Source organism: Ovis canadensis, chromosome X (assembly GCF_042477335.2).
Source record: "Ovis canadensis isolate MfBH-ARS-UI-01 breed Bighorn chromosome X, ARS-UI_OviCan_v2, whole genome shotgun sequence".
NCBI lineage: Eukaryota > Metazoa > Chordata > Mammalia > Artiodactyla > Bovidae > Ovis > Ovis canadensis.
The window spans coordinates 53,728,229-53,754,553 of record NC_091727.1 but is presented as its reverse complement, the minus strand read 5'-3'; the positions used below and the strand labels follow the sequence as shown (position 1 = coordinate 53,754,553).

The window sequence follows — 26,325 nt, the reverse complement described above, 5'->3', positions numbered from 1 at the left end:
GTATAGTTTATTTTTGTCACAACTATATAGAATAAATAGAGGGACTTCCCTGGTGGTCCAGAAATTAAGACCCAGGGTTTCCGCTGCACAGAGGTGGGGGAAGAACTGATTTGATCCCTTCTATCTCTGGTCGGGGAACTAAGACCACACATGATGTGCAGCACAACAAAAAAAAAAATAAAAAAAATAAAAAACCAAAGTAGCACATGTTTTCACCAAGCCCTCTTCCCACTCCTTTCTCTGCACCCCCATACCTCCTCTGAATTGGAGCCACAGCCAAGGTGATGTTTCCTCTGAGCTATAGTCTTGCTCCAGCTCTGGGAGCCCAAGCACCAGGACTGAGAACATCTAATGATAATAATGGCAGCTAACAGTTACTGAGGACTTGATTTATGCCGAACACTAAATACAGGAAAAGAAGTGAAAGTGAAAGTCATTCAGTTGTGTCTTACTCTTTGTGGCCCGCCAGCTTCCTCTGCCCATGGAATTCTCCAGGCAAGAATGCTGGAATGGGTAGCCATTGCCTTCTCCAGGGGATCTTCCTGACCCAGAGATGGAACACCAGTCTCCTGCCTTGCAGGCAGGTTCTTTCCTGAGCCACCAGGGAAGCCATACTAAATACATAATCGTATTTAATTATCTTACTCAACTACTAAATGCATAATCTTTTTAGTTCTCACAATAACCCTCTGTGGTAGGTATTATTATTCTACTGTTCTCCGTCATTAGAAAGATATGGGATCTAGACTATAAGAGACTAAGTTATTTGCCAAAATTTACACAGCCAGTAATCCTTGGAGGCAGGAGCATTTGCACCCAAGCAGTTCAGTAGCCTCTGGGTGGGTGGTTCCTTCCCTCTGAGTATCCAATGTACCTGCTCCTTCTGGGCCCCTTTCTGCTCCGTGTATAGGGAGTTAGAGAACGCCATGTTTGGAAAAAGAACGAGACTGGCACTTTACAGAACAGATCACCTTTAATGAGGCAGGAAGGGGCAGCAGTCAGATTAGTAAGCTGCTGCCCTAACCCAAGAAAAGAGTAAGTATATATAGGCTTATATGTGGAAATCTACTGTCTTAAGGGGGCCTGTTCTTCTCCAAGGTTGTTCGGATTAGTTATCTCTTAAATGGCTGGGGCCAGAGAAGGCAATGGCACCCCACTCCAGTACTCTTGCCTGGAAAATCCCATGGGTGGAGGAGCCTGGTAGGCTGCAGTCCATGGGGTCATGAAGAGTCAGACACGACTGAGCGACTTCACTTTCACTTTTCACTTTCATGCATTGGCGAAGGAAATGGCAACCCATTCCAGTGTTCTTGCTTGGAGAATCCCAGGGACAGGGGAGCCTGGTGGGCTGCCGTCTATGGGATTGCACAGAGTCGGACACGACTGAAGCGACTTAGCAGCAGCAAACGGTTGGGGCAAGGAATTCTAGAGATCGACCAGAGACTGGGACCGTCTGGGAGCTGGGCATAATCAACCTTAACGTCCATTTTCTTGGGGTGAGAGAGGTTTGTTTTTTTTTTTTTTTTTTTTGCATAGAATGGTAGGGAGGACCTGGAGGGGAGTTTTAACTCCAGGTTATTTTGAGCTGTGTAATTCTCCTTCACTGCTGGGCCTCAGCTGTTCATCTGCAGTGGTTGGTTGTATAGAGGGGTCGATGTCAGGGCTATCCCAGGTCAAGCTACAGGCTGAACAGGTGACCACACAGTAGGACAGGCCCAGCTGGGGCCACTGAGGTCTACAGTTAGGGGGAATCAGGAAGTAATGGAGGCACCAGCCCCTGATCAAGCCTGTCTCTCAGCCCCAGTCTGGGGAAAAGGCCTGGACTTTCACCTACACTCCAGTCTACCTGATCGTGAGGCAACACAGTGTATGCCAACATGCAGAGGACAGAGATATGCCAGCAAGGAGGTCTTTAGAAGAGAATGAGGCCTGACTACCAGGTAAAGGGCAGGAAAGGGCTAAATCCCTGTGGCACGTCCTGGCAGTAGTTGAGGGAATGAAATGGCCAGAGAGGAGGCTGGCCCTCAAGGCATCTCCAGAGCTTGAGTCCCTCTAGCCAGCTGCAACTCCCAGCCCCTTTGGACTATGCCCTTTCACTCAAAGCAGGCCTCCAAAGCCCATCTAGCTCTGTCTTCCACATTTTGCCACTATCATGGTTTCAGACCACCCCTTACGTCTCCCAAGTCTCTCCATCCATCCTGCAAGGTCTAAATCCAATCCCGCCCCCTCCAGAAAAACTTCTAGGGTCCAAGTTAAGTTCCCTTTCCTGATGAATTGGTTGATTTCTTTTTCTTTTCCTAGTCACCATTCTCAGGGAATCAAGCTAATATTTAATGTTATATAGCCTTTTGTTTGTCCTGGTAAAATATATTGTTGTGTGTGCATGTATTTGTAATATATCTAAGGGTGTTATGTTGTATATTTCATTCTGTTTCCTGTTTACACAGCAATATGTCCTTTAATTTTTTAAACTTTTTGTTTTATAATTTCAGACTTATAAATGTTACAAACCCAATACAAATAATTCTCGTATACTCTTCACCCACCTTCCCCAATGTTACCATTTTACATGATCATAGTACAACTATCAAAACCTGGGAATCAACACTGATACAATACTATTAATCTATTCAAATTTCACCTTGAACTTTATTCAGATTTTACCAGTTTTTTACCTAATATCCTTTTTCTGTTCTCGGATCCCTCAATACAGTTAGTTATCATTATTATGTCTCTCTGGTCTCCTCTAAACTACCATAGTTCCACGGGCTGTCCCAGTTTTTCATGACGTTGACACTTTTGAAGAGTACTGGTCAGTTTATAGCATGTCCCTCAACTGGGTTTTCCTGATGTTCTTGCATGATTAGATTTAGGATTAGATTAGATTAAATGTATGCATTTTTGGTAAGGACCTCAGAAGTGATGCAGCCTTCCCAGTCCATCATGACGGGGTATGGGATGTTCATATATCATATTATTGATGATATTAACTTTTATCACTTGATTAAGGTGGTGTCTTCCACTGTAAGATTGCTATTTTCACCTTTGTAATTAATAACTAACTTGTGACGAGACACTCAAAATATCTTCACAAATATTCTGTGTTTCACCAAGGTTTCACCCACTAATTTTAGCATCCACTAAATCTGGTCCCATCACTTCATGGCAAATAGATGGGGAAACAGTGGAAACAGTGTCAGACTTTATCTTTTTGGGCTCCAAAATCACTGCAGATGGTGACTGCAGCCATGAAATTAAAAGATGCTTACTCCTTGGAAGGAAAGTTATGACCAACCTAGATAGCATATTGAAGAGCAGAGACATTACTTTGCCAACAAAGGTCCGTTTAGTCAAGGCTATGGTTTTTCCAGTGGTCATGCATGGATGCGAGAGTTGGACTGTGAAGAAAGCTGAGCGCTGAAGAATTGATGCTTTTGAACTGTGGTGTTGGAGAAGACTCTTGAGAGTCCCTTGGACTGCAAGGAGATCCAACCGGTCCATCCTAAAGGAGATCAGCCCTGGATGTTCTTTGGAAGGAATGATGCTAAAGCTGAAACTCCAGTACTTTGGAGTTGACTCATTGGAAAAGACTCTGATGCTGGGAGGGATTGGGGGCAGGAGGAGAAGGGGACGACAGAGGATGAGATGGCTGGATGGCATCACGGACTCGATGGACATGAGTCTGAGTGAACTCCAGGAGTTGGTGATGGACAGGGAGGCCTGGCGTGCTGCAATTCATGGGGTCGCAAAGAGTTGGACACGACTGAGGGACTGAACTGAACTGAACTGAATGATTCATGCCTGATACAGTTGTTACTGTAGTGTTTCCAGATAGTGATTTTTCTATTTCAACTGTTCCTTCTACACTTTTTTAATGTTATTAGTTAGACTTCTCTTGTATTAAAGACTTTGCTTTCTCCCCTATTTATTGGGCTTCCCAGGTGGCTCTAGTGGTAAAGAATTCACCTGCAATGCAGGAGAAATGGGAGACGCAGGTTTGATCCCTGGGTTGGGAAGATCCCCTGGAGGAGGAAATGGCAACCCACTCTAGTATTCTTGCCTGGAGAAACCCATGGACAGAGGCTAGTTCATTCATTTGTTTACATCTGTAGGGACTCATGAGTTCTTATTTTAGTTTGTGGATTATGATTCATTACACTCTTTATTTATTTTGTTGCTCAAATTTCCCCAGATTTGGACATTGGGAGATCCTTTAAGTTGGCTTTTGTGTGCTTTTGACACGTTCCTTTCGTTTTAAGCCCGTCTTAACCCTCTGGTCCCAGCCCTAAAATCATCCATGTCTCTAATATGTTTAGATAGATTATAGATAGATAAGTATATAGATGTGTGCATGTTCAGTTGCTCAGTCATATCCAATTCTTTGTGACCCTATGGACTGTAGCCCCAGGGCTCCTCTGTCCATGGGATTTTCCTGGCAGGTTACTAGAGTAGGTTGCCATTTCCTTCTTCAGGGGATCTTCCCGACCCAGGATTGAACCCACGTCTCCTGCATTGCAGGCCAATTCTTTACCACTGAGCCACCGGGGAAGTCCAAATAGATAGATGCTTTATATATCAGCAATATATCTATATGTCAGCTTTATTGAGATATAATTGTCTAAAATATACATACTAAGTATAACACTATTATTGAGATACAATTCACATATCACACAATTCACCCATTTAAATGTACAATTCAGTGTCTTTTAGCATATTCAGAGTTGTTAGACCATCATCACCATTTAAGCTTATGATATTTTCACCACTCACAAAAGGAAAATTTGTACCTGTTAGCTGTCATTTCCCATTTCCCTTCAATCTCCATCTGCCACCTCCCTAGGCAACACCTAGGGCTTTCCAGGTGGCCCTAGTGGTAAAGAATCCACCTGCCAATTCAGGAGGCATAAGAGAGGCGGGTTCGATCCCTGGGTCAGGAAGACCCCCTAGAGGAGGAAATGGCAACCCACTTCAGTATTCTTGCCTGGAGAATCCCATGGACAGAGGAGCCTGGAGGGCTACAGTTCACAGGGTCATAAAAAGTCAGACACGATTGAAGCAACTTAGCATGTAGGCAACCACTAATCTACTTTCTGTTTCTATAGACTTCCTAGTCTGGACATTTCATATAAATGGAATCATACAACATGTATCTTTTGTTTCTGGTTCCTCTCATTTAGCATAATGTTTTCAAGGTTTGTCCATGTTTTAGCATGGGTCTGTACATCACCTATTTTTATTGCAAACAATATTCTATTGTATGGATATACCACATTTTATTTATCCATTCATCTGTTAAAGACATTTGGGTTTGTTCCACTCTTGGTCTATAGTAAGTAGTGGCAGCAATATATTGTAAGACATATTCTTACATGTAAGACAGAAAGCAACCTCAGCCGCTTTACAGCACTATGGTGTACAAAATCCTTATTTTTCCTGTCTACTCAGCAAGAGTGGACACCCAGATTGCTTCTGATTCTTTGTGCCATCACAAATTTTGAGGTGATGAGCACCCTCCAGTATGTTTCCTCATGCACATTTGAGAGAATTTCTTTGAGATATATGTCAAGGCATGGACTTGCATAGTGTATGTTCTTAACTGGAGTCCTCCAAAAGGGCTGCTCCATCTTCACTCCTATCAGCCATTTACAAGGATTATCGAAAAAGCAAGAGAGTTGAGAAAAACATCTATTTCTGCCTTATTGACTATGCCAAAGTCTTTGACTGTGTGGATCACAATAAACTGTGGAAAATTCTGAGAGAGATGGGAATACCAGACCACCTGACCTGCCTCTTGAGAAACCTGTATGCAGGTCAGGAAGCAACAGTTAGAACTGGACATGGAACAACAGACTGGTTCCAAATAGGAAAAGGGGTAACTCAAGGCTGTATATTGTCACCCTGCTTATTTAACTTAGATGCAGAGTACATGAGAAACGCTGGGCTGGAAGAAGCACAAGCTGGAATCAAGATTGCCAGGAGAAATATCAATAACCTCAGATATGCAGATGACACCAGCCTTATGGCAGAAAGTGAAGAAGAATTAAAGAGCCTCTTGATGAAAGTGAAAGAGGAGAGTGAAAACGTTGGCTTATAGCTCAACATTCAGAAAACTAAGATCATGGCATCTGGTCCTATCACTTCATGGCAAATAGATGGGGAAACAGTGGCTGACTTTATTTTTCGGGGCTCTAAAATCACTGCAGATGGTGACTGCAGCCATGAAATTAAAAGACGCTTACTGCTTGGAAGGAAAGTTATGACCAACCTAGACAGCATATTAAAAAGCAGAGACATTACTTTGTCAACAAAGGTCTGTCTAGTCAAGGCTATCTAGTCAAGGCTGTGGTTTTTCCAGTGGTCATGGAGAGTTGGACTGTGAAGAAAGCTGAGTGCCAAAGAATTGATGCTTTTGAACTGTGGTGTTGGAGAAGACTCTTGAGAGTCCCTTGGACTGCAAGGAGATCCAACCTAAAGGAGATCAGTCCTGGGTGTTCATTGGAATAACTGATGTTGAAGCTGAAACTCCAATACTTTAGCCACCTGATGCAAAGAGCAGACTCATTGGAAAAGACCCTGATGCTGGGAAAGATTGAGGGCAGGAGGAGAAGGGGATGACAGAGGATAAGATGGTTGGATGGCATCACCAACTCAATGGACATGGGTTTGTGTTGGTGATGAACAGGGAGGCCTGGCGTGCTGTGGTTCATGGGGTTGCAAAGAGTCAGGCACAACTGAGCGACTGAACTGAACTGAACTTACAGCTTCACACACACCCCCCAACACTTGGTCTTATTCAGCTTTAAAATTTTTTTCACCAGTCTAATATATATTGTTACCAGTGTAACAATATATCTGCGTTAGTCTTTGTTGTTGTTTTGGGCCATGCAGCGTGTAGGATCTTAGTTCCCCAACCAGGGATCAAACCTGCACCCCCTGAAGTGGAATCATAGAGCTCCACTGGACCTCCAGGGAAGCCCCTTTAATTTTGTTTTAATTTCTATTTGTCTGATGGCTGCTTAGTTTGAGCATTTGTTCATGAGCCTGTTAGCCTTATGGCTTGCTTTCCTTTTCATATTCTTTGTAGACCTGTTTGCATCTGAAGCCCTCTCCAAAGGTTTCCCTTCTGTGTGGTCTACACCAGTGATCCCAATCCTGCAGGAAACCTGGATGTCAACCAGGGATTCTATACTCTGTACCATGGGGCACTCACAGATGCCTCTCTCTGATTTCTTGACCTGTCTGAACAAACTTCCCTAACTCTGGTCCTCAGCACCCTCTTCTTTTCAAAGTCTCCCTGTGGATCAAGGCCATGATGATGGAGTCACATTCATGCCTCCCTACTGACCCTTAGGATGCAACTCCTGTGCTTTCCACACACTTCCACTCATCCCTGTATGTGTCCACAAGCTATCTTTCCTCCCCAAAGCTATATAACCTTTTATCAGAAAACTCCAGGGACACTCCACTGTCCAAAATCTCCTGAAAGGATTCTGTGTGGGGTCCTCTCAGGGGAAGGAGGCGCTGTAGAAGCTATCATCCAGGAGGTTTCACTCTTGTCAAGGCCCTGCACTACCTATCTGGAGCAGATCATGAGGATAAAACATGGGGTACCCTTTCCTCAAAGAGGCAAGGGTGCATGGAAGATGGAAGAACTTTAGAAGAGCCTGAGACCTGACTGCCAGGAAACCACTAGGAAGGAGACCCTGGGGCAACCAGGACAGGGAGAGAGATACATATGACCTTCAGTGACTTTTGAGAAATGATGGCCATGGCCTTCAGGCACCTCCAAGCCCAGGCCCCTCCCTCACCAGCCTTAGCTCGTAAATCCTTCCAGATTATGCCCTGTTCCAAAGTAGACTCTTGGCACCTCCCCCACCATCTTTTTCTCACCCACAGATTCCCGCCTTTATTGTGGCTGCCTCCCTCTACTCCTATCCTTATCTGGACCACTTCCCTCTCTCTACCTCCATCCCCAGCATCCCACAAAATCCAGATATAATCATAGGTTCTCTAGGTGCCTTTTCTGGGTCCAAGTCTCCTTCTTGTCTCCACTTACCTTCCTCCCCAGGAAAGAAACGAGGGACCTTATGGCAGGTGCCCAAGGGAACCAGAGCTGGCAGGTGCTGGAACCAGAGCATGAAGTGGAGAGGACTCTCTTCACCTCAAAGGGTTGGGTGTCCTCCAACACTGTCTTGAAGCTGCCATCTTTCTGGAGGTCACCATAGTCTGCAGGGCTACAAGTGAAGGCTCTCAGTGACCAAGGCCATGTGAAGTTTAAAGCCCTGCAGTTTCCCACAGCATCTCCCTCCCACCCCACTCTCAACTCATTGCTCCAGCCATTCTCAGCAGGAGAGCAGGGCCCTGCTGTCTGGTCTCTAGGCCTTAGCTACTGCTGCACCCTCAGGGTGATTCTCCTCTCTCTCTTTATAATCAGACACCCCCTAACTCATCACTCCAGACAGCTAATCACCACCTTCTCTGGGATCTTCCCTTACCCTTTCCCTCAGGCTACAGAAAAGTGGAAATATTAAGCTATGAAGAATATATAAAGTTGAAATAGAGAACACAATAGAGGAGTAAAATAGGTTGAATACAGATAAAGAATGAATAAGGGAATTGGAAGATTAGATTGAAGAATTCTTTCAGAAAGCAGAAGAATAAATATGTAGAAAATATTAAGTTAAAAAACTAAGAGAAATGGAAAATAGAAAAGCCTCAATAGTGGTCTCAGAAAAAGAGTAAAAATAAAAAAACGAGAGGAGAAAATACTGAAAGAATGGAGATAAATATCCCAGGATTAAAGTTTACTGAATATCAAATCACTTTACAAACATCAATTGTACTGCATATAAATTTATTGGCCAGAAGCAGTTAGAAAATAAAATGTTTTAATTAACACTTAAATGGCATTTAAAAATCAATTATTTAGAAATATATCTTAAAAGGACATGTAAGTGCTTTGTGGAGAAAACTGCAACTTTTTAAAGAGAGATTAAAGAAGATGTAAACAAATGAAGTGATATACCGTATTCACAGGCTGATGAACTCAGTATTACAAGGATGTCGGTTCTCTTCAAATTGATTTACAGATTCAATATAAATCCAAATAAAGCCTTAATGGGTAGTCATTGTTTTGTAGAACTTGACTACTTCCAAAATTTATATAGAAATGAAAAAGGCCAAAAATATATATTACTCCTGAAGAACAACAGAGAAGTTTTGTTCTATCAGATGATCAGATTTTTAAGATAAAGTTACAATAATTCCGACCATAGTATTGCCATGCATGCATGCTAAGTAGCTTCAGTTGTGTCCAACTCTTGTGACCCCATGGATGGTAACCCACCGAACTCCTCTGTCCATGGTATTTCCCAGCAAGAATACTGAAGTGGGTTGCCATTTCCTCTTCCAGGAGATTTTCTTGATCCAGGGATCGAAACTGCATTTCCTGCATCTCCTGCATTGGCAGGTGGATTCTTTACCACTGACCACTGGGAAAGCCCCATAGTATTGCACAAGGATAGAAAACTAGCCTAGTGGAACAAACTGCTCAGAAAAAGACCCATGTGTGTGATTTAACAAAATGTAGCACTGGAAAACAGAAGTACCAGGGCAATTTTATGTTGAGACAATTGGGTGTCCAAATAGGAAAATAAGCAAACAAACAAAAACATCTAAATTGGATGTTTACCTCACATATCTAAAAAATCAATAATTCACAATTAGTTATAAACCTAAATGTGAAAAGCAAAGAAGATAACATAGGAGAATTTATTTTTGACTTTGGGATAGTAAAACATTTCTTAAACAAGACACCAAAATTACTAATGATAAAGGGATTGATAAAATGGACTATGTTAAAAATAATAACTTATTTTCACCTAGGCTTCCCTTGTGGCTCAGCTGGTAAAGAATCTGCCTGCAATGCTGGAGACCTGTGTTCGATGCCTGAGTTGGGGAGATCCCCTGGAGAAGGGAATGGCTACCCAATCCAATATTCTGACCTGGAGGATTCCATGGACTGTATAGTCCATGGGGTTGCAAAGAATCAGATACAACTGAACGATTTTCACTTATTTTCACCTAGAAATACCATAAACTGTGCAAAGGTAAATTACAGAATGGGAAAAGACATATTTTCACCATTTAAAACCATCAAAGATTTCATATCCAGATTACAAAATGAAATCTTACAGTTCAACAAAAGATCTATAATCAATAGAAAAATATTCGACAGGGAATTCCCTGGCAGTCCAGTTGACAGGACTCCATACTTTCACTGCCAAGGGCCCAGATCCTATCCCTGGTCGGGAAACTTAACATCCCACAAGCCGTGGCCAATAAATTTTTTTAATTAAAAAATATTTGAAAGATTTGAATGAACATTTCACAGGAGAATATCCAATAGCCAGTAAGTGGCCACAAAAAGGTGCTCAATTTCATTAGTTTTCAGGGAAATGCCAATTTAAACCATATGAGATACTATGCTTCTCAGATTGGCAAAAATTAAAAACTGACAGTACTGGTGGTACTGACATGGGACAGACAACAGGGCCTGAACCTAAAAGTTTCTCTGAAAACATAGAGCCTATATTAAAAAACAAACAAGAAACCTCTGTATCTCTTCTAGTCACCAGACTGATGTAGCCTGAAATCAGTCGTAAAGCCAAATACTGCAGGTTGTTGAATTACACCGCAGGCTGAATTCACCAGATCTCCAGGTCTCTTATGTGAAACCTAAAGTCTGCTGGTTGTCAGAAGAATGGGACCTTGGGAATTGAAATTGGAGCATCCAAGTTGATTTGCATTAACCTGAGCGATCCCTAAGCACCAGCTTCCACTGAATCTCCCTTGGTGGCAGAAGCAGCCCTTCCTCCCCAGTCTAATGGGACTGGACCTGAGTGACTTGGGGATCCTCCAACGATTGGCTGATCTTTCTCAAGATCCATTCATTCATATCACCTTTTGGTGCCTCCATCCCCATTACTGGATTCAGACTCCTGTATGTCAGACCTGTAAGAAGAAAGTCTAATTTATGTTGGCAGAAGCACCAATAATATATGTGAGAATTGATTATATACATGATAGATCAGAGGGAAATAAATACAATTTTAGATTGGGCCAAACATTTTTAATTGTGGTAAAATATATATAACATAAAATTTGCCATTTTATAGGCCAAAGAACCAAACAGACATTTTTCCAAAGAAATATACAAATGGCTAACAAACACATGAAAAGGTGCTCAACATCATTCATTATCAGAGAAATGCAAATCAAAACCACAGTGAGGTACCATTTCATGCCAGTAAGAATGGCTGCTATCAAAAAGTCTACAAACAATAAATGCTGGAGAGGGTGTGGAGAAAAAGGAGGCCTCTTGCACTGTTGGGAATGCAAACTAGTATGGCCACTATGGAGAACAGTGTGGAGATTCCTTAAAAAGCTGGAAATAGAACTGCCATACGACCCAGAAATCCCACTGCTGGGCATACACACTGAGGAAAGCAGAATTGAAAGAGACATGTGTACCCCAATGTTCATCGCAGCACTGTTTACAATAGCCAGGACATGGAAGCAACCTAGATGTCCATCAGCAGATGAATGGATAAGAAAGCTGTGGTACATATACACAATGGAGTATTACTCAGCTATTAAAAAGAATGCATTTGAATCAGTTCTAATGAAGTGGATGAAACTGGAGCCTATTATACAGAGTGAAGTAAGTCAGAAAGAAAAATACCAATATAGTATATTAATGCATATATATGGAATTTAGAAAGATGGTAACGATAACTCTATATGCAAGACAGCAAAAGAGACACAGATGTAAAGAACAGACTGTTGAACTCTGTGGGAGAAGGCGAGGGTGAGATGATTTGAGAGAATAGCATTGAAACGTGTATTATCATATGTGAAATAGATCGCCAGTCCAGGTTCGATGCATGAGGCAGGGTGCTCAGGGCTGGTGCACTGGGATGACCCTGAGAGATGGGATGGGGAGGGAGGTGGGAGGGAGAGTCTGGATGGGGAACACCTGTACACCCATGGCTGATTCATGTGAATGTATGGCAAAAACCACCACAATATTGTAAAGTAATTAGCCTCATTAAAATAAAATTTTTTTTAATTTGCCATTTTAACCACTTTCTAGTATCAGTTCTGCTTCTGCTAAGTCACGTCAGTCGTGTCCAACTCTGTGCAACCCCATAGACGGCAGCCCACCAGGCTCCCCCGTGCCTGGGATTCTCCAGGCAAGAACACGAGTGGGTTGCCATTTCCTTCTCCAATGCATGAAAGTGAAAAGTGAAAGTGAAGTCGTCAGTCGTGTCCGACTCTTAGTGACCCCATGGACTGTAGCCTACCAGGCTCCTCTGTCCATGGGATTCTCCAGGCAAGAGTACTGGAGTGGGTTGCCATTGCCTTCTCCAAGTATACAGTTAGGTGGTGTTAATTACATTCAAAATGTTGTGTGACCATCACCATTATCTAATTCCAAAACTTTTTTTTTTTTTTTTTACCATCCCAAATAGAAGTTCTGCACCCATTAAGCAATAACGCCCATTCCACTCTGCCCCTAATTCCTGGTAACCTTTAACCTACGTTCTGTCCCTATACATTTGCCAGTTCTAGATATTTCATGTAAGTGGAATCTTAACAATATTTGTCCTTTTATGTTTGGATTATTTCTCTTCGAATAATATTTTCAGGGCTTATGCTCTGTGATGATCTAGAGAGGTGGGACTGGGGGCGGGGAGGTTCAAGAGGGAGGGGATATATGTATACTTATGACTGATTCATGTTGTACAGCAGAAACCGACACAACATTGTAAAGCAATTTTCCTCCAACTAAAAATAAATTTAAAAAAAGAACCTATTGCCAAATCCAAAGTCATAAAGATTTACCCCTGTGTTTTCTTCTAAGAGTTTTGTGGTTTTAGCTCTTGTATTTAGGCTGTTGATCCATTTTGAATTAATAGTATAGGTATGAAGTAGGGGTCCAACATCATTCTTTTGCATATAAAAATCCAGTTGCACCAGCACCCTCTGTTGAATAGACTATCCTTACCCCACTGAATGGACTTGGCACTCTCGTCAAAAACCACTTGGCCATTTGATTTGTCTTTTTCAAGATTGTTTTGACTATTCAAGGCCCCTTGAAATTCCATATGAATTTGAGGATTGGCATCTCCACATTTCTGCAAAAAGGCTGTTGGAATTTTGATAGGGATTTTGTTGAATCTGTAGGTTGCTTTGTGTATTAGTAACATCTTAATATAAAATCTTCCAATCTGGGGACTTCCCTGACAGTCAAGTGGTTAAGACTCCAAGCTTCTAATGCACGGGGTGTGAGTTCAATCCCTGGCCAGGGAACTAAGATCCCACATTCTACACAGCGAAAAAAAAAAATCTACCTTCATTGTGGCATGTGGCATCTTTAGTTGTGGCATGTGGGATCTAGTTCCCTGACCAGACATCGAACCCAGGCCTCCAGCATTGAGAGTGCAGAGTCTTAGCCACTGGACCACCAAGAAAGTCCCCTACAGATATCTTTTAGATGGTATTGTAAATGAAATTGCTCTTAATTTCATTTTAAAACACAACTGATTTTTATGTGTTGATCTTGTTCCTTGCAGCTTTGCTGAATTTATTAGATCTAGGCCTTTTCTGCATCTGAAATGCCCTTTCTGCATCAGTTGAGATGATCATGTAGGTTATTTTTTCCCTTGTTCTATTAATGTGATGTATCTATAACCCTGATTGATTTTCTGATGTTGAACCAGTCTTGCATTCCTGGAACAAATCCCACTAGATCATGATGTATAATCCTTTCAGTATGCTGTTGGATTCTGTTTGCTAGTATTTTGTTGAGGATTTTTGCATCTGTATTCATAGGGGATATTGGTCTGTAATTTTCTTGTGATATCTTTGGTTTTGGTAGGGCCAGACTTTTCAGTATGGGTGCACTTAGCATTCCTGGATGTATGTACTGTGTTAGCTAAAGCAGCTAGCAGTATTTCTAAGATTAGTCCTACTGATTGAAACCTGGACTTAACAGTGTTAGTCGCTCAGTCATGTCTGACTCTTTTTGACCCTGTGGACTGGGGCCCGCCAGGCTCCTCTGCCTATGAAATTCTCCAGGCAAGGATACTGGAGTGGGTTGTCATTCCCTTTGCCAAAGAATCTTCCTGACCCAGGGATCGAACCTGGGTCTCCTGCATTGCCTGCAGCTTCTTTACCGTCAGAGCCATCACACTGGGGAAGCCTGTACTCAACAGTAGCCTATGTACAGTGTAGAGGGAGGAATCCAAATGTTAGTGACATCGGTGGTATTCTGGTGAGCATAACTGACTTCCAAAGGTTTAGGGCAATAAGAGTGCTGGGCTCCGCCGGCTCTTGCAGCTGCCGCCACCCCACTGAGGGGCGCTTGATGGGCGCGCCGCCTCGCGTCCCGCTGAATCCCGGAAGCTGCGGCGCCTCCTGCCGGGGAGCCATCGCTGCAGCCTGAGGTCGGGTCCCGGGTCGGAGGCTGCCTGAGGAGCGACGACGGTGGCGGCAACGGGAGCCCCACCAGGAGTCTGGGACTGAGGAACTGCCTGCGGCTTCACAAGGCCAGTATGGACAGAATAACTTAGGATGTTTATCCCCGCCCACTGCTTCTGAGACCTTGAGTGGAAACCAGAGTGCTTCCAGTCAGAGAAGTGCGTGCCACCTTCCCACCCCTATCCGACGGGCACCATGTGGTTCATCCGCGATGGCTGTGGCATTGTCTTTGCCGTTGTCACCTGGTTTCTGGTCTTATATGCGGAGTTCGTGGTCCTCTTCGTCATGCTGATTCCATCCGGGGACTACATGTACAGCGCCATCAACGGAATCGTGTTCAGCCTGCTGGCCTTCTTGGCCCTGGCTTCCCACTGCCGGGCCATGTTGACCGACCCTGGGGCTGTGCCCAAAGGAAATGCCACTAAAGAATTCATCGAGATTTTACAGCTGACGTCTGGGCAGGTGCTGTACAACTGTCCCAAATGTTGCAGCATCAAGCCCGACCGAGCCCACCACTGCAGGGTTTGTAAGCGGTGCATTCGGAAGATGGACCACCATTGTCCCTGGATCAACAACTGTGTCGGCGAGAAGAACCAGAAGTACTTCGTCCTGTTTACAATGTACGTAGCTCTCATTTCCTTGCACTCCCTCATCTTGGTGGTATTCCACTTCATGCATTGCTTTGAAGAAGACTGCAGCTCCTCCTCGGCCACCACGATGACCCTCCTCATTTTCCTCGGCTTGGAGGCGCTTGTCTTCCTCATTTTCACATCGGCCATGTTTGGGACCCAGATGCTCTCCATCTGCACAGATGAGACGGAAATAGAACAACTGAAAAAGGAAGACAGAAGATGGGCCAAGAAAACAACATGGGTGAACCTGAAAGCCGTTTTTGGCCACCCCTTCTCTCTAGGCTGGGCCAGCCCCTTTGTCATGCCAGACCAAGGGAAGGCAGACCCGTACCAGCATATGATCTGAAAGACTCTGACCAGCATTGCCACTCAGACACAAACCACATCCTAGCACTACCCTTGGATTGGGTCTTATGAATGTCCAAACCGAAAAACCAACACAACTCTAAATAAAACATTTTTTGTTTAATGTCTCAAGTAAAATGGCAGAACATTGCAGAAAAAAAAGTCTCTGTTTTGTTTTTAAAAGATCATCCTTTCTGCTTTTCTTTTTTCCTTTTAAAAAATATAATAATTTTATTTATTTTTTGCTGGGCTGGGCTTTCATTGCTGCATGCAGGCTTTTCTCTAGTTGCTGTGAGCAGGGCTACTCTGTAGTTGTACTGCAGCTTCTCATTGCATTGGCTTCTGTTGTTGCAGACCACGGGCTCTAGGGCATGCCGGCTTAGTTTTGGCTCACTGGCTCCAGAGCAGAGGCTCAACAGTTGTGGCATATGGGCTTAGTTGCTCCATGGCATGTGGGATCTTCCCATACTAGGGATCGGACCCTTGTCTCCTGCATTGGCAGGTGGAGTCTTTACCACTGAGCCACCAGGGGAGCCCTCTTTTTTACTTTTTAAAATCATTTGTTACCCATTCATCTGCTGATGGATATCCAGGTTGCTTCTGTGTCCTAGCTATTGTAAATATTGCTGCAGTGAACATTGGGGTACAGGTGTCTTTTTCAGTTCTGGTTTCCTCGGGGTATATGCCCAGTAGTGGGATTGCTGGGTCATATGGTAGTTTTATTCCTAGTTTTAAAGAAATCTCCATACTCTTCTCCATAGTGGTTGCATCCATTTGCATTCCCACCAATAGCATAAGAGGGTCCCTATTTTCCATACCCTCTCCAGCATTTATTGTTTGTATACTTTTTGATGATGGCCATTCTGACTGGTGTGAGATGGTACCTCATTGTGATTTTGATTTGCATTTCTGTAGTAATGAGCTCGGAGAAGGCAATGGCACCCCACTCCAGTACTCTTGCCTGGATAATCCCATGGACGGAGGAGCCTGGTGGGCTGCGGTCCATGGGTCACTACAAGTCGGCCACGTAGCAGTAATGAGCTATAGTGAGCATCTTTTCATTTGTTTATTAGCCATCTGTATGTCTTCTTTGGAGAAATGTTTGTTTAGATCTTCTGCCCACTTTTTGATTGGGTTGTTTGTTTTTCTGGTATTGAACTACTTGAGCTGCTTGTATATTTTGGAAATGAATTCTTTATCAATTGTTTCATTTGCTATTATTTTCCCCCATTGTGAAGGTCATTTCTTCACCTTGCTTATAGTTTCCTTACATACACACAATGGAATATTACTCAGCTATAAAAAGGAACCCATTTGAGTCAGTTCTAATGAGGTAGATGAACCTATTGTAGCCTATTATACAGTGTAATATTGTAGAGAGTAAGGCAGAAAGAAATAGATACCATATATTAACACATATTTGTGGAATCTAGAAAGATGGGACTGACAATCTTACCTGCGGGACAGCAAAGGAGACACAGACATAAAGAACAGACTTTGGGGATCAGTCAGAGAAGGAGAGGGTGGGATGATTTGAGAGAATAGCATTGAAACATATACATTACCATATGTAGAATAGATGGCCAGTGAGCGTTTGATGTATGATGCAGGCCACCCAAAGCCGGTGCTCTGTGACAGCCTGGAGAGAGAGACTGGAGAAGGAGGTGGGAGGGGGCTTCAGAGGGAGTGGACACAGGTATGCCTATGGCTGATTCATACTGATGTATGGCAAAAACCATCACAATATTGTAAAGAAGTTATCTTCCAATTTAAATAAATAATTTTTAATAGGAGATTTTTAAAATTTAATTATTAAGGGAAGGATAATTGCTTTACAGAATTTTGTTGTTTTCTGTCAAATCTCAACATGAATCAGCCATAGGTATGTCCCCTCCCTCTTGAACCTCCCTCTGAGCTCCCTCTCCATCCCACCCCTCTAGGTTGATACGGAGCCCCTGTTTGAGTTCCCAGAGACATACAGCAAATTCACATTGGCTATCTATTTTACATTTGGTAATGTAAGTTTCCATTTTACCCTCTCCATACATCTCACTCTCTCCCCTCTCCCCATGTCCATAAGTCTGTTCTCTATGTCTGTTTCTCCACTGCTGCCCTGAAAATAAATTCTCCCATACCATCTTTCTAGATTCCATATATATGCATTAGTATATGATATTTATCTTTCTGTTTCTGACTTACTTCACTCTGTATAATAGGCTCTAGGTTCATCTGCCTCATTAGAACTGACTCAAATGTGTTCCTTTTTATGGCTGAGTAATATTCCATTGTGTATACGTACCACGACTTCTTTATCCATTCATCTGTCGATGGACATCTAGGTTGCTTCCATGTTCTAGCTATTGTAAATAGTGCTGCAGTGAACACTGGGGTACAAGTGTCTTTTTCAATTTTGGTTTCCTCAGGGTATATGCCTAGGAGTCATACAGTGCTGGGTCATATGGTGGTTTTATTCCTGCTTTTTTAAGAAATCTAAGTACCATCATCCGTAGTGGCTGTATCAATTTACATTCCCACCAACAGTGTAAGAGCATTCCCTTTTCTCCACACCCTGTCCAGCATTTATTGTTTGTAGAGTTTTTGATGATGGCTCTTCTGACCGGTGTGAGGTGATATCTCATTGTAGTTTTGATTTGCATTTCTCTAATCATGAATGATGTTGAGCATCTTTTCATGTGATTGGTAGCCATCTGTATGTCTTCTTTGGAGAAATGTCTGTTTAGATCTTCTGCCCACTTTTTGATTGGGTTGTTTTTCTCGTATTTTGTATGAGTTGCTTGTATATTTTGGAAATTAATCCTTTGTCAGTTGTTTCATTTGCTATTATTTTCTCCCATTCTGAGGGTTGTCTTTTCACCTTGTTTATGGTTTCCTTTGCTGTGCAAAAGCTTTTAAGTTTGATTAGGTCCCACTTGCTTACTTTTGTTTTTATTTCCATTACTTTAGAAGGTGGGTCATACAGGATCTTGCTTTGATTCATGTCATCAAGTGTTCTGCCTATGTTTTCCTCTAAGAGTTTTATAGTTTTTGATCTTATATTTAGGTCTTTAATCCATTTTGAGTTTATTTTTGTATATGGTATTAAGAAGTGTTCTAATTTCATTCTTTTACATGTAGCTGTCTAGTTTTTCCAGCACCATTTATTGAAGAGGCTGTCTTCGCCCCATTGTATATTCTTGCCTCCTTTGTCAAAAATAAGGTACCCATAGATCCATGAGTTTATTTATGGGCTTTCTATCTTGTTCCATTGGTCTATATTTCTGTTTCTGTGCCAGTAGCTTAGTGTCTTGATGACCGTAGCTTTGTAGTATAATCTGAAGTCAGGAAGTTTGATTCCTTCAGCTCCATTCTTCTTTCTCAGGACTGCTTTGGGCATTCTAGGTCTTTTTTGTTTCCATATGAATTGTGAATTTTTCTGTTCTAGTTCTGTAAAAAATGCCATTGGTAATCTGATAGGAATCTCATTGAATCTGTAGATCGATTTGGTAGTATAGTCATTTTCACAATATTGATTCTTCCTAACCAGGAACATGGAATATCTCTCCATCTGTTATGTCATCTTTGATATCTTTCATCAGTGTCTTATAATTTTCTGTATACAGGTCTTTTATCTCCTTAGGTAGGTTTATTCCTAGATATTTCATTCTTTTTGTTGCAATGGTGAATGGGATTTATTTCTTAATTTCTTTTTCTGATTTTTCATTGTTAGTATATAGGAATGCAAGTGATTTCTGTGTATTGATTTTGTAACCTGCAACTTTGCTAAATTCACTGATTAGTTATAGTAATTTTCTGATAGTACCTTTAGGGTTTTCTATGTATAGTATCATGTCATCTGCAAAAAGTGAGAGCTTGACTTCTTCTTTTCCTATCTGAATTACTTTTATTTTTCTTCTCTGATTGCTGTAGCTAGGATTTCCAAAACTATGTTGAATGATAGTCGTGAGAGTGGACACCCTTGTCTTGTTCCTGATCTTAGAGGGAATGCTTGCAGTTTTTCATCACTGAGAATAATGTTTGCTGTGGGCTTATCATATATGGCCTTTACTATGTTGAGGTAGGTTCCTTCTGTGCCCATTTTTTGAAGAGTTTTAATCATAAATGGGTGCTGAATTTTTGTCAAAGGCTTTTTCTACATCTATTGAGATGATCATATGGTTTTTATCTTTCAATTTGTTAATATGGTGTATCACATTGATTGATTTGTGTATATTGAAGAATCCTTGCATTCCTGGAATAAACCCAACTTGATCATGGTGTATGAGCTTTTTAATGCATTATTGAATTCTGTTTGCTAGAATTTTGTTGAGGATTTTTGCATCTATGTTCATCAGTGATGTTGGCCTGTAGTTTTCTTTTTGTGTGTTGTCTTTGTTTGGCTTTGGTATCAGGGTGATGGTGGCCTCATAGAATGAGTTAGGAAGTGTTCCTTCCTCTGCAATTTTTTGAAAGAGTTTTAGATGGATAGACATTAGCTCTTCTCTAAATGTTAGATAGAATTCACCTGTGAAGCCATCTGGTCCTGGGCTTTTGTTTTTTGGGGGGAGATTTTTTTATCATAGTTTCTATTTCAGTGCTTGTAATTGGGTTGTTCATAATTTCTATTTCTTCCTGGTTCAGTCTTGGAAGATTGAACTTTTCTAAGGATCTGGGACTTAAATCTTCACTGAAGATGGATTCTTACCCCTTGTGGTCTGAGAGGGCCAGGACCAGGGCTGAAGCCCTAAAAACTGTCCTTGACACAGTGGCCTCATGCCCCATGTGAGCACAATGCCTCCTGATTTGTGAAATCAATTGCCTGCCTTGTACTTTATGGGCCCTGGGTGTGTAGAATGATTTTGGAGGTGGGGGGTGGAGATGAAAGTGGTCTTATTTGTAGTCTGAATCACAAGTTATATTCCAAATGATTATTTGGAAGAATGTGAAGGAAAGAAGTTTTTCCAGTTTAAAATGCCTTGTGGAGTTGCTCAGTCTTGTCTGACTCTTTGCAACCCTGCGGACTGTAGCCCACCAGGCTCCTCCGTCCATGGGATTCTCCAGGCAAGAGTACTGGAGTGGGTTGCCATTTCCTTCTCCAGGGGATCTTCCCAACCCAGGGATTGAACCCGAGTCTCCCGCATTGTAGATAGATGCTTTACCGTCTGAGCCACCAGGGAAGTCCTTAAAATGCCTTACACAATCACAAGAAGAAAATGACGTAGCTTCAGGCAAGCCCTGTTTCCTTTGTTTCTTCTGCTTACTGTCTGAGTACCCAACCTCCCTCCCTCTCCTAGCGCAGTGTCCATTCAGCCTAAGTGTTACTGCCTAAGTGAAACAGCCACAGACCCCCCCCCCCAACCCGTTGACCCCCCTCTTCCTCATTTTGTAAATTTTCACAGTGGGTTTACTTTCTGATATTTTAGACCCATAAATGTGTACGTACCCATATCTTGTCTGTATTTCAACCTGAGAGACAGTGGACCTGCATTAGCTGACCATGATGCAAGGGCAACATTACAAAGTTGAGAGATGACCGTCCATCTGCTGGAATTGGCAGACACCTAAGCCTGCAGTACTGAGACTGAGTAGCGTTTCCACTTGCACACTTGTGTGTTGAGTCTTAGTTGAAGGAGGAAGGGCCTGAGGACAGGGAGGGGGGTGCGGGGGGGTTGGATGCAGGTGAGAGGGCGAAGAGCACACATCAAATGCAGAAGTCACAGAAATCCAGATGCTGACCATCTCACACGTGGTATTGTTTTTAAATGATCACCACAAACATTTGTTTTAATCTTTTGCTTGGGGTGAGTTTGAGGTAAGGTTTATTAAATCAGCCTTGGGTGGGGAGAGATTTCATCTAGCTATGTGATCTTTCAGAAAACTAAGTGGAACATGCTGCCTCTTTTCAGTTCTGCCAGTGCTTCCACATGGAAACCAAACGCAGTAAAATTTTTCAAAAAAAAAAAAATCAGAGTGCTGGAATCAATTCATTCTGTATAACCCACCTAACTCACCCCCTAACTATGTGGACACTCCTTTCACAAAGACTTCAAGACATGCATTATGAGATAGGCAGAGACTAGTTAGGTGGTCACTAGGCCTGTTTTTATTCTTCCTTTTGGGGACTAATTCAGATTATATCTTTCAGCATCCCTTGCAGTTGAATGTGACCGCTGTCTGAGTTCTAGCTAATGGAATGTGAGCAGAAGTGCTATACGCTACAGTCTAGGCCTAGCTCATTAAAACCTCCCACATGGTCTTACCTTCTTTTATTTGGCTGGGATGGAGATGACAACAGTACAATGGTGACCACATTTTGAAGGTGGCAGATCATCTACACAGAAGATGCCTAGGACCCTGAATCACCACTTAGAAAAAGGCAGTCCAGCTATTAATGGTTATATTGGAAGATTACAGGAGCAAGAAGTAAATGTTATTGTCTTAAATTTCACAGATTTTTTTTTTCTGTCTCAGAAGCTAACTTTACTTTTAACTAATACAAGTAAGCACCAGCCTCCTTAAAAACATTGTAGTGTTTTTTTCCCCTGTAATTTGGGTTCATAAGAGATGGGCCCCCTGATTTCAATGGGGTTGATAGGATCACCTTTAGAGACAAGTCTGTTCTGATCCCCATAATGGACAGCAGAACCATAGCAGAAATCAGAATGGTGATTGACCTGTGGGGATGTGTAATGGTGGCTAGTTAAACGTGGTTACCCTAGGGCCAAAGAGATGGACAGCCTAATAAGGTCCTACTTGATTCATGTAACAAAAAAAAAAAAAAACTCTAGTCTAGCACATGGAGACTTGATCTAGTCCCCAAAAGGTAGAGTCCCAGCCTCTCCCCCTAGTTCATAGACTGGAGCCCTTTGAATGAAGGGGAGGGTCTACTTGAAGTAATACTTGCTACACTTTTCACAAGGGTGTATTGTGAACTCTCCCTTCTTGATTTTCCCACAGGAACCTGTAGCCAACATAATTGTGCCTTGGGGACAGGGAAATACCCAGACCTTTTGAAATATAATGGATACTGGTTCTGAATTAATCCCCCATGACCTAGATTATCATGATGGCCCACCAGTCAGAGACGTACAAGGTCATACATGAAGATTCAGCCTGAGTCCTCATTTTGGGCCCAGGGGTTCCCAAATCCCATCCTGTGGTTTGCTGGTTCCTGGGCACACCATGGGAATACACACGGTGCAGATGGCATAAAGGGTAGGACAGCTACATATGGAGAACAAAGTTTTGAGTGGAAAGATCAGATTGAGGATCTCTCTGGAAATCAACAAAAAAGGATAAAGAGATAAATAAAGAGATTTCTTTTTAAAAAAACTAAAGAAGTGGGGGGTAAAATGAGAAGGGGCCATACTATGATAATAGGAGTCCCAGACACAGAGAAAGATAAAAGTGGAAAAACCAATCTGTTTTGTGAATGAATGCCTGGAGCTGTCATAATGACATGCTAATGGTCCCATCAAGCATGAGGCTGTCTGTGTGCAACAGCACTTGCCACCAAATATGATTAAGCTGTCTGACAAGGATGCCCACTCACACCACTGTTATTCAACATAGTTTTGGAAGTTTTAGCCACAGCAATCAGAGAAATAAAAGAAGTAAAAGGAATTCAGATTAGAAAAGAAGTAAAAACTGTTTGCAGATGACCTGATCCTCTACATAGAAAACCCTAAATACTCTACCAGAAAACTACTAGAGCTAATCAATGAATATAGTAAAGTTGCAGGATATGAAATTAACACACAGAAGTCCCTTGCATTCCTATACAATAACAATGAGAAAACAGAAAGAGAAATTAAGGAAACAATTCCATTCAGCATTGCAACAAAAAGAATAAAATACTTTTAGGAATAAATCTACCTAAAGAAACAAAAGACCTATATATAGAAAACTATAGAACACTGATGAAAGAAATCAAAGATGACACAAATAGATGGAGAAATATACCATGTTCATGGATCAGAAAAATCAATATGGTGAAAATGAGTATACTACCCAAAGCAATCTATAGATTCAATGCAATCCCTATCAAGCTACCAATTTTTCAGAGAACTAGAGCAAATAATTTCACAATTTGTATGGAAATACAAAAAAACCTCAAATAGCCAAAGCAATCTTGAGAAAGAAGAATGGAACTGGAGGAATCAACCTGCCTGGGTTCAGGCTATACTACAAAGCTACAGTCATCAAGACAGTATGGTACTGGCACAAAGACAGAAATATAGATCAATGGAACAAAACAGAAAGCCCAGAGATAAATCCATGCACCTATGGACACCTTATCTTTGACAAAGGAGGCAAGAATATACAATGGAGAAAAGACAATCTCTTTAACAAGTGGTGCTGGGAAAACTGGTCAGTCACTTCCAAAGGAATGAAACTAGAACACTTTCTAACACCATACACAAAAATAAACTCAAAATGGATTAAAGATCTAAGTGTAAGACAGAAACTATAAAACTCCTAGAGGAAAACATAGGCAAAACACTCTCTAACATAAATCACAGCAGGATCCTCTATGACCCACTTCCCAGAGTAATGGAAATAAAACCAAAAACAAACAAATGGGACCTAATTAAACTTAAAAGCTTTTGCACAATGAAGGAAACAATGAGCAAGGTGAAAAGACAGCCTTCAGAATGCGAGAAAATAATAGCAAATGAAGCAACTGACAAAGAATTAATCTCAAAAATATACAAGCAACTCCTGCAGCTCAATTCCAGAAAAATAAGCCACCCAATCAAAAAATGGGCCAAAGAACTAAACAGACATTTCTCCAAAGAAGACATACAGATGGCTAACAAACACATGAAAAGATGCTCAACATCACTCATTATCAGAGAAATGCAAATCAAAACCATAATGAGGTACCATCTCACGCTGGTCAGAATGGCTGCTATCAAAAAATCTACAAACAATAAATGCTGGAGAGGGTGAGAAGAAAAGGGAACCCTCTTACACTGTTGGTGGGAATGCAAACTAGTATGGCCACTATGGAGAACAGTGTGGAGATTCCATAAAAAACTGGAAATAGAACTGCCATCAGTTCAGTTCAGTTCAGTCACTCAGTCGTGTCTGACTCTTTGCGACCCCATGAATTGCAGCACACCAGGCCTCCCTGTCCATCACCAACTCCCAGAGTTCACTCAGACTCACGTCCATCGAGTTGGTGATGCCATCCAGCCATCTCATCCTCTGTCGTCCCCTTCCCCTCCTGCCCTCAATCCCTCCCAGCATCAGTCTTTTCCAATGAGTCAGCTCTTCGCATGAGGTGGCCAAAGTACTGGAGTTTCAGCTTTAGCATCACTCCTTCCAAAGAACACCCAGGACTGATCTCCTTTAGAATGGACTGGTTGGATCTCCTTGCCGTCCAAGGGACTCTCAAGAGTCTTCTCCAACACCACAGTTCAAAAGCATCAATTCTTCAGCACTCAGCTTTCTTCACAGTCCAACTCTCACATCTATACATGACCACTGGAAAAACCATAGCCTTGACTAGATGGACCTTTGTTGACAAAGTAATGTCTCTGCTTTTGAATATGCTATCTAGGTTGGTCATGACTTTCCTTCCAAGGAGTAAGCGTCTTTTAATTTCATGGTTGCAATCACCATCTGCAGTGATTTTCATATGACCCAGCAATCCCACTGCTGGGCATACACACCGAGGAAACCAGAATTGAAAGAGACACGTGCACCCCAATGTTCATCACAGCACTGTTTACAATAGCCAGGACATGGAAGCAACCTAGATGTCCATCGGCAGATGAATGGATAAGAAAGCTGTGGTACATATACACAGTGGAATATTACTCAGCTATTAAAAAGAATGCATTTGAATCAGTTCTAATGAGGTGGATGAAACTGGAGCCTATTATACAGAGCAAAGTAAGCCAGAAAGAAATACACCAATACAGTATATTAACACATATATATGGAATTTAGAAAGATGGTAATAATGACCTTATATGTGAGACAGCAAAAGAGACACAGATGTTAAGAACAGACTTTTGGACTCTGTGGAGAAGGCGAGGGTGAGATGATTTGAGAGAATAGCATTGAAACATGTATATTATCATATGTGCATGGCTGATTCATGTGAATGTATGGCAAAAAGTAATTAGCTTCCAATTAAAAGAAAAAAAAGTAAGCTGTCTGAACAGGTGTCTCATACACTGGCTGCACTGCCATCCCTTTCTCACACTTGAATCTAATGGGGTGTTCCCTGTCACCAGGTGATTCAGAGGCACAATAGTTAAGCTTGGTTCACAGATTGTTTTGCATAGTATTTTGGCACCAGCTGGACATGGCTAGCTGCAGTGTTATAGCTCCACTTAGGGTTGATCCTGAGGACAATGGGAAGGTAACTTTTCAGTGACTGGTCACACAAATGGTCAGAGGTTTAGATATCCACTGATTCATGCGTAGTTAGTAATGACTTGGCTAGGTGGTCCAGGACTTAGAACAAGATCGAAATATTGTTCAAGGGGGAGGTCTGGGGAAGAGGCATATGGATGTCCCTTTTGGAATGGGTGTGAAGGTATTCATATCACACATAAATGGGCAGCTGCTGCTGCTGCTAAGTTGCTTCAGTCATGTCCGACTCTGTGCGACCCCATAGATGGCAGCCCACCAGGCTCCCCCATCCCTGGGATTCTCCAGGCAAGAACACTGGAGTGGTTTGCCATTTCCTTCCCCAATGCATGAAAGTGAAAAGTGAAAGTGAAGTCGCTCCATTGTGTCGGACTCTTAGCGACCCCATGGACTGCAGCCTACCAGGCTCCTGCATCCA

The 26,325-nt window shown here is 42.2% G+C and overlaps 1 long non-coding RNA gene and 1 pseudogene across 2 annotated transcripts in view; both read left to right on the top strand.

The window, feature by feature from the left end:
• LOC138931020 (uncharacterized) overlaps positions 1 to 26,325 on the top strand; it is a 74,514-nt gene that overhangs the window by 42,032 nt on the left and 6,157 nt on the right. The gene's annotated exons all lie outside the window — the stretch shown is intronic.
• LOC138931018 (palmitoyltransferase ZDHHC3 pseudogene) lies at positions 14,689 to 15,609 on the top strand (annotated as a pseudogene).